General features: G+C 39.9%; 1 protein-coding gene across 1 annotated transcript in view; it reads left to right on the top strand.

Annotated features, from left to right (window-relative positions):
* bsna (bassoon presynaptic cytomatrix protein a) overlaps positions 1–13,765 on the top strand; it is a 137,455-nt gene that overhangs the window by 91,725 nt on the left and 31,965 nt on the right. The window lies entirely within an intron of this gene.

Raw genomic sequence — 13,765 nt, 5'->3', positions numbered from 1 at the left:
TCTACCATTGGCTCTTTTTTAAAAGCGTTTATAATCAGTCAACAGAGTGAATGTACAAAGAAAGGGTACAAGACAGATAGAAGTGTTACAGTAACATAGAAACTAATGACCTCTTGTTGTGCAAATAATACTGCCAAAATGGAAGCAGTGTGAGATTTAGGATGGGTTCAACAAGCAGTTGTGCAGCAAAGCCAATGCAAGTTTCATTTACAGTATTTTCAGTATTTGCTCTAACCTATAGCCCAAACACATCCTGGACCAAACTCTTTACGGATTTATGGATAACGTATGCAACTATCTGTATGAAACCAGGAAAAGACACGTACAGTAGTCAGTCTACATGTTTGTTTCTCCTCAGTGTGTAATTTCAGATCAGTGGATGCTGCTCCCATGAGTCCCTTCCCATTTTCCTCCTATTGATTGTACTGTCAGGGGTCTTGCTAGCCATGTGTGTGAATGAATGGTTATTGGTTATTGATCTGTGAACAGCCGCTTTCTCTTCACTTCAGTTGTTAGAACAAAGCGAAATACAAATAGAGTGACATAAGTGTTAAATAAACACACCTTCACACGATTCCAGGACCTTGCCAATAAAATCCTTTTGTAAACCTTCTGAGTTTAGGTAATCTAAACTAAGAGCTTGTTTACAGTCAGATTATCTTGTTGATTGTGAAAATAAGACAAAAGTTGTAATAAACTGGAATTATATTATAAGAGATTTCAAAATGACAGTCTCTGCCTTTCACTCTGTCTTTTATTTCTGTCTTCACGTTCGGTTGCCCTCGCAGCAGAGGGACAGCAGTCTCTGGTTAAGGCCTCTCTGTCCTGCTCCATGTAAAATGAACAAATGATGGAGGCAGAGCATTGGCACTGACACCTAATCAATGCTCATCTGAGCTGCAGCGACAGACAGGCAGCGTGTCATCGCTGCCCAGCGATGACAAATAATCACCATGTAGCGATCGTGTTGTCCCTGCAGCTACTACAGATCCTCCAACAACAAGGCACTTCATGCTTCATTCAGGGTTTGTTCCTAGTGTGTAAAAAAAAGCTAAATTGAACTTTCATCGTATTTATTTTCATTTTATATGTATGTATGTAATATGTAATATCAACTAATGATGGAGGCAGAGCATCAACACTGACACCTAATCAACATTATACATATATATACATATACACATTTTTATGTAATATACATGTGCACATTTTTTTTATATTTATTTTGAATATAAGAACGGTTAGATGGAAAAATATATTCTGACAATGGGTAAAAAGACATTTGAAGGATAAAATACGCTGGTGCAGGAAAGAGAAAGAGAGAAAAGGGAGTGATAGAAAGAGAATAGACAGCCAAAAAAACAATTCAAGAGACACTGATGGTAAAAAGAAAATAAAAGGGACAAAAAAATAGACAAACAGCTGCAGCAGTGTGATTTATCTGGAGCCCCTGTCTCTCAGAGCAGGTGGATAATTCCACGGCACAGTGTGAGCACGCTCCTACAGAGAGATCTGATTGGATGGGAAGGTAAAGGTCTCTGCTTTGTGAGTGCATCTCTGTGCATGTGCGTGTATACTGTGTGCGGGATTGTGTGTTTGCAGGTGTTTGAATGCGTTCTGCAGTGTATTATTAGTAATGTCAGGGGAGTTGATGTCAAATGCTGTACTAACATCGCCCTGCAGCTGCACAAGGATACACACGATGGATGCCTGCTGTGTACAGTCACCGCCAGACCGAGGTTGTGGTCTCTTATGTGGACTCAAGGGCTTTAAAGCAGCATGACACTTGACTGAGGTCACGCACTTTACCTTTTTCATTTATTTTTCTTCCAGTTTGATGGGGCCAGTTTCTTAGCACCATGTGTATTGTCAGTGCTAACAGCTATTAGGCCTTCTCTTATGGAGCTGAAGCTATTGAAGTGCCCTTGAGCAGCCCACTGAATCCTATCAATGGTAAAGTGCAGACTGACCCAGATATTGTTTGTGCACAAACAAAAAAAGTGTGTGTGATTTTAGAGGCTGACTCAGCACACTGTAAGTCAGGGTCAAAACACACACACTCATACACACACACACATTGGAGGTGAGATCGACAGTGAAGGACAGACGACACTGACCTTTACACACTGTTCCTTTCTGCGTGTATGTTCATATTAACTGCTGGGAACCAGGTGGATATCTGCAAAAGTGTCAACCTTTTAGTCATGTGAGGACACATTAAACTCAAGTTTCAACTCATTTTTATTTTCCACTCTCACATGTAATAATGAAATCATTTTTGTACTGCCTTTATTTATTATTTATGTTATTAACTATTAAACGGCAGTTTAAGATGGGATATAATAATAAAAGCCAATACATATTATATATCAATATAATATATACATACAATAAAGTAATATAATAATAATTAAAATGATAATAAAGACAATAAAAACAAATTAATTACAGTAAATAGAGTTTGTGTACATTCTTTTGAGTCAATGGCCAATATTGTAAGCATATAAAAATCCTTCAAATTATGTTCGTGCAAATGTTGTAGACCTATATTAGCAGGTAATATTGCATCAGTAAACCACGCATTTTTCTCTTTAGATTTTCTTCTTAGCATTTCTGGATAAACCAATAATTCACTGCAGATTAAGAGAAACTTAATTATATAATTACATTTCAGTTAATCACCACCAGAATTTTGCCCCAGTTTCAAATTGGAGCCAACAGCTACTTTTCCATTAAAAATCTTTGCTTGAGTCGCTTTAAGGACTAGTTTATGATTAAATGACGTGTTATGACGTGACAGGTACAGTTTATGTTTTTTTTTTCTGTTTTGTACTCAGCAGCAGGAGCAGTCATGTCTGACCCTGTCAGCTCTCTGCGAGCTTCACTCTCAGAGTTGCTCTTTTAAAAGACGAAGCTTGTGTTTTTGTCTAAATGTCAACACGGCATCAGCTCTGTTCTGGGGAGGCAGTGATGCTCTTTGCACACAAAGACACATGCACACACAAAAGGAGCAAAGACTGGAAGAACACACGACATACACAAAAATCATACAAACACACCAGCACACACTTCATGCAGATACACTAACGTGGAAACAGGGATGCACACACACACACAGAAATCCTGCCCCCAAAGCATTTCTTAGCCAGAACTGCCAGTTTCATGAAGCAGAACTAATTCACTGTACATTTTTGGAATCCGCCTCTCTTTTCTCTCCTCCTCCTCTCCTCTCTTTTCTTCTCTCCCCTCATCCTCCTCTCATCTCTCTTTCCAATTCGCTAATATCCTTATCCTCTTCCTCTGCCTCCCTCTTTTACTCTGACATTTTGCCTGCATCTCTGTTCACTGTCTGATTTCTTCTTTTTCCCCTCATTCTCTTCTCCCTCCTCCTCTCCATCTCTGTTCTGTCTTCCTCCATTTTACCAACCTCCTCATACATTCTCATACTCTCCTCACTTTTTCTCTCTTTCAGACCCATTTTGTGTCCCTATGCCCTCCTTGTGCTACCTCCAATCTCTTCTTTCCCTTCCTGCGAGCATTCGATGGACAGTGACATGCAGTTTGACAGCTACTGAAACTGGCACAAAATCTCATATAATAGAGAAGGAAACTAAACAGCTCTGGAAAAAAAAGTATTTTAGAAAGATATAGGGTTGTGATTTTGACATCTGTCTTATAAACTTTCATTCTAGTGCTTAAATTGTTATTGACTGTCCAGTGTTTGCACAGGCCATCCTATCTATTTTAACATGTATGAAAGCTTTTGTTTTTTATCCTTTCATTATCGCTCTCACTCCCTGTTTCTTAAAACAGGGGCTGGTCTAGTTGGGGCTAACTCTGTGTACAGTCAAATAAGAAAGACCTTCTCCGTTACGCTTTGGGTCTATTCTTTAGGGTTTTGTTAAGGTGTAATCCTTTTGATTTAAGGGGAAGTGCCGAGGTTTTTACACATCAAAGTCTGTTTGTAGGTCTCGGGAGTACAATTGCATATGTGGAGAAAGATGTTTAAAAATGAAAAGAAATCTGTGTGTGTGTGTGAAAAGAAGTGACCTGTTCCTAATCTCTGCTTAAAGCTAGCAGCTCCATTTCCCCACCACAAATTATAATTATTATAATATTCAACCTTTTTTCTTAGCTGTTGGATTTACTATCTTGCTTTGTCCAATCACAAACACGGATATTTGATCAATTCTGTTCCACCAGGATCAGGCCTTTAAGTAAATTTACTTTTAGTCTATAAAACATTTTACTGTTGGGTCAGTATACGTTGTATTGTGCCCGAATTGACTTATAGTTTGCTGGGGAAAAACAGGAGGAAATCAGAGCTGAGAGAGGTTTTTTGTTCCCTTTCCCTCTCATTTCACCCTCAACACCCTCTAATTTACCAATCACTCTCTCTCTGTTTTCATGTTTTTCTATCCATGCAACACTCCATCCTTTCTCATGTCCACCCCCACCCATTCCCTTTTTCCATTTCTCAGCCTCCTTAGCCCTCCCAATCATCTCACTCAGTCATCTCACACTGGAAGACTTCCCCTCTCCTCTCCTCTCCTCTCCCTGAGAGCTTAGAGCTCTCGGCTAAACTTTCCTCAAGATTTGTTCCTCTAACTTCCTTTCTAGCATCTGTCTGATCATGTCTTTTTCTTCGCCCTACCGGATGAGCCAGCAATCTCCCCTACCCATAATGCTCCTGTCCAAGTGAGGACTGCCTCCTGCACTTCAAAGTACACACTTCAGCACTTCAAAGGCTGCAGTTTCTCTCATACTAAAACCAAGGCCAGATCAATTAAATCCTAATAATACCCAGCAGCCCCCACCACCACCACTGAGGATACGGTTCAAATCTGGGTACACAGTGAGGAAAGAACTTCCACTTTGTAAGAGACTCTTGTGTTCCCAAAGAGGTAAATCAAATTTTGGCAAGAACACGTTGCTTAACTTAGTGTAAGTACAATTTTCAAAACAAAATAGCAGCAAAATAAAGTCACTCTGACATTGTTTGACCAAAAGCTTCTGGTTTAGCCTTCTGAATGAAAAAAAGAGAGAACATATGCTAATGCGGTCCTCCTACACAAACTCGGCAAACTTAATGTATATTTTATGATGTAGCTTCACACCAAGCATATTTCTGCAAGAAGTTGGTACTTGTCTAGCGAACAGCTGCCCACTTTCACCATCAGACACAGAGCAACATTAACAGTCCCAGGTTCTATACACTCCTTTTAGTTCTTCGTCTAAATCAACTCCTCTCTGGATCTTCAGCTGATAAATGTGCCAGCTGGTCGCTAAATTTGCCATTGTGCTGGGTAGGTAGCATGCACTGGACTTTGTAAATGTGCTGTAAAACCAAAACAATGAGCTAAAAGAGGCTAAGAAACGGTACATGCAAAGCAGTTGATAATTCCCAGCAACCCCATTCACATTACACATTGTAATTGGGTTTGTTGCTTAAACAGAAAATAACAATGTTGAGTTTGTTTCAGTGATCAGTGACCATATGTATGATAAAGCAGTTGTAAAAGTTAGTTGACTTCTTTGTCTTCATGTTCCCTGTTGACCCTGTGCTGAGATAGCCAGGCCCGCTGTAGCTCTGCCCTGTTTTGCTGCTGGCTAGCTGCCATCCTATTACTGCAGGAGTCAAAATCCTCTGATCCCTGCAGTCCATACGCTCACACAAACATTACACACACAAATGCATGCACAAACTCTTGCAGGAATACACACACTTGGACTGCAAAGATTGCTTCTCCCTGTGCGTCAGACGTGTAAATTGATGTGCATGCGCCTCCATTTGCATCTGTATGTGTCAGTCAGTAAGTCCCAATGAGTTGTTAAAATTAGCTCTTATGACAGATTTGTGGGTCATACTCTTAAACAACCATGGCACGCCTTTGGTCTGTTTACGTCTCTCAACCACAAAGGCTTCTGCCTCTAAGCCGGCTTGTCACAGTAAGGTTGTCGGTTCAAATCCCTGATCTGTCTGAGTTAATCTAGACAGGAAAACCCTCCTTCAGAATAGCACTGAACCTCTATCCACTGCAGTGGAGTGGCTCAAGAGCCAAAAGTAGGAGACAATCTTTAGTGAATACGTGAACTTCAATGTGTAAGCTAACTGCAAGCAGAATATCTTTTTTCATTTCATGTAGTACACAAGATACGATTAACAACTAAGACAGCTTTTAAGTTGTTGGACAGCATTTTTGATGAAACTACATAGGTTCTCTGTTTCCCTGCCTGTGTCTGCTATGCTATGCTAAGCGAGTCTTAAATCAGTCTTTCTCCTGAACACACAAAGATGAAATTGATAGGGCCTTTTGCGTTTCCGCAGCCACCGTTGTTTCTCCTACACACTTAGAAGTACAAGCTGTATTCAGTTGGTTACAATCTGCAGCTTCTCCGCTAGATGCCACTGAATCCTACACACTGGACCTTTAAGGCATACGGTAGCATTTGAAAGTGCTCCTTTAAAGGGTTAAACTGAAGACAGATTAAAAAGCTCACAGAAATAGTTTTCAGCTATGTCAAAATTCATCATCACGGCAGTTCTAAATTCACAACATATGCTGATTCGGTCCTCCTACACATAGCTCCAGCAGAGGAAATAGGTGGGCAGATCAACCTCATCTGGGTTTTATATTGCCTCTCTGTGAAGAATGGCTGGTCGGCCGGCCAGAGACAGAAAATAGGTAGGAAGTGAAAGAGGTGACGGTGTAATGTGGGCAATAAAACATAATGTGTAAACATTAACACAAACACACTCACATACTGTATACAGCCTGGTGCCTACGACTGCCTCTCACAACAAGGTTACATAATTAAAGAGGCTCCACTGTGACGATCAAATGAGAAGAGGAGATTTTTAAAATATCGAAACCTGTTTGGGTTGTATAAGCCTCTTCTCCTGCGTTTTGTGTCAGTCCTCTCTCCTCTACTTACATGCTCCGTCTTCTGTCTATTCCTTTTTTCCTTCTCCTGTAATTTATTCCCCCTTTTTTCTTCCACTTGTTTCTCTCTTAAACATTTCTTCCTCTCCACCTCTAATTTATTTCTTGCTTATTCTCTCCTTCACTGGTTTTCCACTCCTATAATTCATCCCCTCCTATCTCTCCTCCCCTAGCGTCTCTCCTCCTCCCTCTCTTTACTTCCTCTCTTTCTCTAATTTATTTCTCTATTTCGTTCATCTCCACCTCCACCTTTAATTCATCCCCTCCTTCTCATCCTTTATTTCTCTTCTTTATCCTCCCCTCTCCCCTTCCTCTCCTACTCTTGTTGCTGTCCTCTAAATTCTTCTAATATTTCTCTCCTGCTTTTATTGCCTTCTCTCCTTGATTTTATTTCCTTCTCCTTCTCATATTCTCTCTGTCCCTGCCTCTCTTCTTTCTAACAGTGCTGTGTGTGTGTGTGTGTGTGTGTGTGTGTCTGAATCCGAACAGATTTTGTCTGTTTTCTTTTACACACGTCACTACCTTCTTAAACTAAGATTCTTGGTGTGCTTTAGCCCGTATGGACATGTGCAATATGTGCGTGCTGTGTCTCATACGTTTGTGTGTAAATATGTGCATGTGTGGCATTGTGTTTTAATTTATTGCTGTATATGTTTATGTGCACAGGCCAAGATTTCATCCTGTAAATGCAGTTAAAATTGTTCACGCACCCTCCCTCAGATCAGATCAGATCAAATCAAATCAATTATATTATATTAGGGTACCGTATTGTTTCCAAAGCTAAATTACATAGTTAAATGCAATGTCCAATTCAATAATTAAACAAAATTGTTTAGTCATGAGGATTTTGTTTGACAAGATTTTTGATCTCAGAAATTATTTTATTTTCAACTTTCTCCTTCATGATTTCTTACTTCTTATTTCAGTTTGGTTCACTTTAGATTATTTTCCCTGACTGGCATGACAGAAAATCTGATTAAAGATATCTGACTTATTAAAGGTCCAGTGTGTAACATTTAGGAGGCTATATTGGCAGTATATTGGCGTATATTGGTGTATGAATATAGGAGTCATTGTGTTTTTGCTACCTTAGAATGAGCTGTTTGTATCTACAGACATTGTGGGTCGCCGTCCATGGAGTCCGACTTGTTAAACCACCAGGTTTCAGTAGCCTAGAACAGACAAACGAAACACAAGCTGACTGATACGACTGCTCTTGTTTTTGCGTGTTTTGCGACCACTGTCGGATTACATTGTACACGGTATACATTGTATCAGTCATTTACAATATATGTACTATAGTCTACTACAAACACAATACATTAAACAAGGAGGGACATGTGTTTACATAGTCACAGGGGTGGAAGTGGAAGTACTAATATGGCAATATAGAAATAATCCATTAATTGTAAAACTCTATATTGAAAACATATTATCAGAAAAATATTTTTTTTCCCGGAAAAAGCCAAATGACTTGCTCTGAAGAAAAAATGGCCCCTGTGAAGATAGATTTTTTTATTTTAATTACTCTATGAACTGTAATTCAGTCCAGTGGATAATTTGTATTGTATTGCCACAAGCAAAAAATGTTGGGAGCCACTGGTTTGATGTTTTACTGTACATTGTATATATAAGCTTATTATAGGTTTTTACTGTAAAATCTTCACCTGAAAAGTAAGTAATAACTATTGTTGTCAAATAAAAAGTATAGTAATCTAAAGTAGCATAAAATTAAAATACGTAATTAAAGTACAAGGCTCTCAAAAGTATTTAAGTACAGTGCCACTGCTGCCTGGGTAATAATTTCTGTTACAGTTTCTCTCACCTCACCTCTGTTCTTCTTACATCCATCTTGTGTGCAGTATTTCCCAGACACAAAACACTGATGATTGGCCAGCACAAAGCGAAAGAGGAGAGGAGGATGAGTTAAAGAGAAATATAAGAAGAGAGTAGAAAGAGAAAGCAGCCAAAAAAACCAAACCGTAACTTAATGGACAAAATTAGTGAGAGGAAACAAAACTGTAAAGAGGAGACAGAGCTCAAGAGGCAGGAATTAAGATGGAGACAGTGAACAAGAGTCAGTCAGTCAGTAGTTCTGAAAATAGCGTGAGGAAAAATAGTTTATGTGGAAGGGCTTCTATAAAATCAGCTCTTTGTTGTCATATATAAGTGAGTCCCCTCACGTACGATGACAGCAACTGATGCAACTTGCTAACCGAGCTGTGAAAGCCCCAAAAACTCACGCAGTGTTGTTTGGGTTCAAAACTGTTGGTGTAAAAAATAATAAGCATGTCAGGAAACCAGGACGCAACAAAGCGGGGATGGAAGAGAGTCAAACATGGTGATTTGTTCAAAAGAAAGTATATATAAAAGCACTCAGTGTTTGTTAGGAATAAGACTATTTGTTTTTTTCTAAAAAACAATTTGTATGTTTGTGTATGTCATCATTGCAGGCTGTTATAGGAAGCTGTGTATTCACTATCATTACACATTCTTTCATGTGTGCTCTCCTGTATTTGGCAGTCTGCTATATTTTCAGAGGAAGTGCACAGGTGTCGTGGTGATGATGATTCAGAAAATGCATGGCTTTGTGTCACTTTTTGTGTAGCACAGTCTCAGTTAATTCCTATATTGTGGTGATACAGGGAATATTGGCTCAACACTAAAGGTCCTGTGTGTTGCTTTACCTCAATAAACTATTACCACATTAGTTTTGGGGTATTCACTTTTCCTTGGGATTGTTTAGCACCATAAAGAATTATTTATTTTCCTACTTATGTTTAGCCCAGTAGTTTTCAACCTAGGGAACAAGGGCCCGCTCTTTACTGTTCACTGTTAATCTGCCAATCTGCAGTCTATACAGTTATGAAACAGCTAAATATTATCAGACTACATCCTATCAAATACAGGTCTGTGGCCTAACATGTAGGGTATCTGGGGTTCCTTGACACCCAAAAAGTTGACAGTTAATGACATGACACAGGACTTTTTATATATTAAACCAAAACCACAAACTGTTCCTAATGCTGTTCCTACCAAAGTGTTGTCGCAGCCTGAACCTGAATTCCCGGTAATCTGGCTTCTGTGCCGTACAAGAATATAGGTTACGTTTCCACCAACACATATTTGGCAAAAACATTTTTAGTGCAATCCATCATCCTCAGCAGCACCTGTCTCTTGTCCACCTCCCCTGGTTCTTCCTCTTTTTTTTGGCCCTCTCCTCTCTTCTCTGCTCCCACTTCAAGCCAATTACATCAGACCCAGCAGGGAGGCACGTTAGAGGCCGAGCTGAATGACTGTGTGTGTGCACGCATTCATGTGCATGTGTGGTGTCACTCACTTTGCCCATTTCTCCTCTCCTCCACCCAGTGGGCTTCTCTTCTCCCCATTCCCTCCTCCTCTTCCTCCTTCTGCTTGTCATCTCTCTCTCCTTCTGGTTAGCCTTCAGCTACACACGCCTCCTCCATTTTGCATTGATGTGAACTGTGTGACTCTGTGTGTGTGTGTGTGTGTGTAAGTACGAGTGTATGCGTGGTGCAGTAGAGTGCAGCCTAAAGCAGCAGCCAGTGCTAGGGAAGTGTGCGCTCGAGCAGAACAATGGCATTCTGGGTAAAAATAGCCCTCGCTCTGTTGGAGGGAGAGAAAAGGAGACGGAGAGTGACGGGAGGAGAGAAGAGAGGAAGGGTGAGAGCTGAGAGGAAGGGGAAAGATAGAAGTTTAGTGATCATGTAGTCAAGGGAGAGAAGAGAGAGAAACTGCAGGTGCAAATGTGTGAAAAGCAAAACTCAAAGAGGATGAGAATGACTCAGACTAGAAGTGAAGTGTAGAGAGAAGTAGAGAGAAGTATTCTACCGAGTATTTTAAATGGAGGGAGTGAGTGACAATAGTGCCATCATTATGAGTCTAATCATATTTAATATTAGATTATATTTGGGATATGATGTTTATGTTGACTGGGACTGAATGACTTGACTACAAACATATTAATATGAACATTTTTCCAGTATAAATCTTTATGTATCGGATAAAAATTCAATTCAATAAACATGTCAAACCAAAACCCTATAAACACATTTTATTAGCCAAACTAGTGGCACGACTCATGGGCATGGCAATGTCAGTCAATCAGTCCATTTCTTTGGTTCAGATTGACTACTGGATGGACTGCCAAGACATTTTGTACAGACATAAATCCTACTAGCTTCTAAAATGTTTACCCTAGCCCCACCAACAGGTCACAGCTTTTACTTATACATTAAAATATCTCATCTACCAGATGGGTTGGCACTCATTTTTGTACAGACGTTCGTGATTCCTAGGCGATGAATCCTACTGACCTTTCCTCTGGTGCCACCAGAGAGTGTTTGTGGCTTTGAGTGAAATATATCAGCAACAAATCTGGCACAGACATTCATGTGCCCCTCAGAATTTTGCAAACAGTATATATAATATGATATGATGAAACTGACACGACACATTTCCCCTGACAGTTGGAAATCCAGGTTTCTGATCATCTGCATCAGTGTGGACATCTGTGTCTGTCATGTCTGTATCAACTGAGTTCTCTAGCAGCAGAGCATGAACCTAAGCTGAGAACAGATCCTGGCATTATAAGTGCCAGTGGGTAGATCATTAAATCATATTCTTTTGTTTTCCTGACTCACACCTTACAGATTATGCAGATTCCCTCGGGGACAAATATGACAAATATGTCTCATCCATTGATGAGTAATTGTAAAGCTGAGGGTAACACGGGGGTTGATCACAGTGGTCAGTTATTTTCACAGTTTTGTTATCAGTCAAATCCAGTGGACAGAAGAGATATGGAGCGCAATGGATAAACAAAATGCGGGTCCATTATGAAATATAAATACGAGATGAAAAGAAATGTTAAAAGGAGAGTGGACAGCACAATGCATGACAGTCTGAATGCAGAATTAGGACTGATGGAGCATTTTAGTGAACGTTATTGACAGGAGGAGAAAGGACCAGATTGTTTGTGCTATGTAGGTTAAGTGGTGCAGCGATGGGGTACTCTGCGGGACAGAGCAGACACACGCACACACAAACATGCACACACACACACACACACACACACCCACACACTCATGATGTCATCTGTAGGACTGAATGTACTCTGTCTGGCAAAAGGAGGGAATGAGTTCACTTGTTCACTAGTCTAAAAATGATTCAACAGCCTCACAAGCTACTGTACAGTGTGCTGCTTTAGGGGATGCACACACACGCGCACGCACACACACACACGCACACAAAGTATTATTTGATAGGTAAAGGAATAGTTGTGACTTATTTCACTTCAATGTGTGATGTATGATGAGTGGAGGCTTCATTGTGCTGTGTAGGCTACCTAAGTGGTTGAGTGATGGTGTATCACACATACACACACAAAATGTGCTCATACATACACAGATGAAAGTGTGCTGCTTCACGCATAGCTACACACGCATACACACACACACACACGTAAAGGGTCAGCATCTTACAGTACATTCAGTACTATAGAGAGCTCTTTTATAATCTTATATAACCGCAGACCAAATACCCCTAGAAAAATGTATGTTGTATGTGTAAGTATTTACATCAAGTTGTTAGATGTAAAAACCACATCAGGGAGTAAACTCTGCTGGCGATAAATAGGCAATGACAGAACATCTATGGGTCATTAAAACATTTCGACAGTCTTGAAATGAGGCCTTAACACAGAGTGATGCAGAGCAAGGTTAACAGCTTTATATGCATACAGAAACATTCCTAAACAATTCATTTCTTGGTGACATTTTCTAGTTTCACAAGAGAAAAAATCAAGTAGGAACTTTTTTTTTGTTTTTGTTACTGCTGTAATAATTCCATGTATCATTACAAAGATTTAAATGGTCTTTAACGTGACTGTCTATAAGGAATAAGTACTAAAGTGTGCACCAATCAACCCAAAGCAGCATTAGTCACTGTGGATGAAGTCTTTTGAATGACACCTATTCACAGATAAAGTCTCAAAGGGACTCAGTGAAAGAGATAGATAAAGGAGGCTCAATAAGGAGGAGAGATAGGAGAGGTTTGGTGAGTTTTGTGCAGAGAGAGAAAGAGAGTGGATTTGATGAGAGGATCTAAAAGAATAGAGGTGGGAGATGAGAGATGAGAGATGAGTATAGGGCTGCATCTGTCAATTATTTATTACATTTCATCCCAAAACAACATTAGTTATTCTCCTGGATAGAGAGGGAGAGAGACGGAGAACAGATAATAGCGAGATACTGTGGAGAGATCAGGAATATTCAATATTACGTATATAAAATGATGGATAACTGTTTAAATAAATCAATAACTCTCTTTTTCTGTCACTATGTTGTTGAGCTCACTCCTGTGGTTTTCACTTCCCAGAGATCGCCTATCAATCAAACACTGTGGGCGGGACAGCTACATTTCCTCTGTGAAATTTCTGAAATACAGAGCTTTTTTCTTAGTCTTTTCAGTCATGGTGGCTATCGAAGTTCATGCAGTCGTCTGCTTCAGCTCCCGTTGTTTTAAGGCTTAGGTGAAATTCTGTTTATCATCAGCACATAGAAAAAAGTTTGAGTCGAGGCTAGAAGATAGATTATGTACAATATGTGTGTGCATTGCAGTTAAATTTCAGTCAGACTCACAGTGTGTGAAGTGAGTGGAGCTGATGTGATGAAAGTAGGGTGTAGCTGTCAGTGAGACTGCCTTTTAGAAAGTACGTCAGCTTAGCTTAGCCTGCTGCAACTCTGACAGCTCAGTCTAGAAATAAGATTTCCGGAGTATATACAGTATGTGTGTGTGTG

Source organism: Morone saxatilis, unplaced genomic scaffold (assembly GCF_004916995.1).
Source record: "Morone saxatilis isolate NCDOM2014 unplaced genomic scaffold, NCSU_SB_2.0 Contig15, whole genome shotgun sequence".
In the NCBI taxonomy this organism is placed as follows: domain Eukaryota; kingdom Metazoa; phylum Chordata; class Actinopteri; family Moronidae; genus Morone; species Morone saxatilis.
Note: the sequence above shows the minus strand (reverse complement) of the source record. Positions and strands in the feature narration are given on the sequence as shown.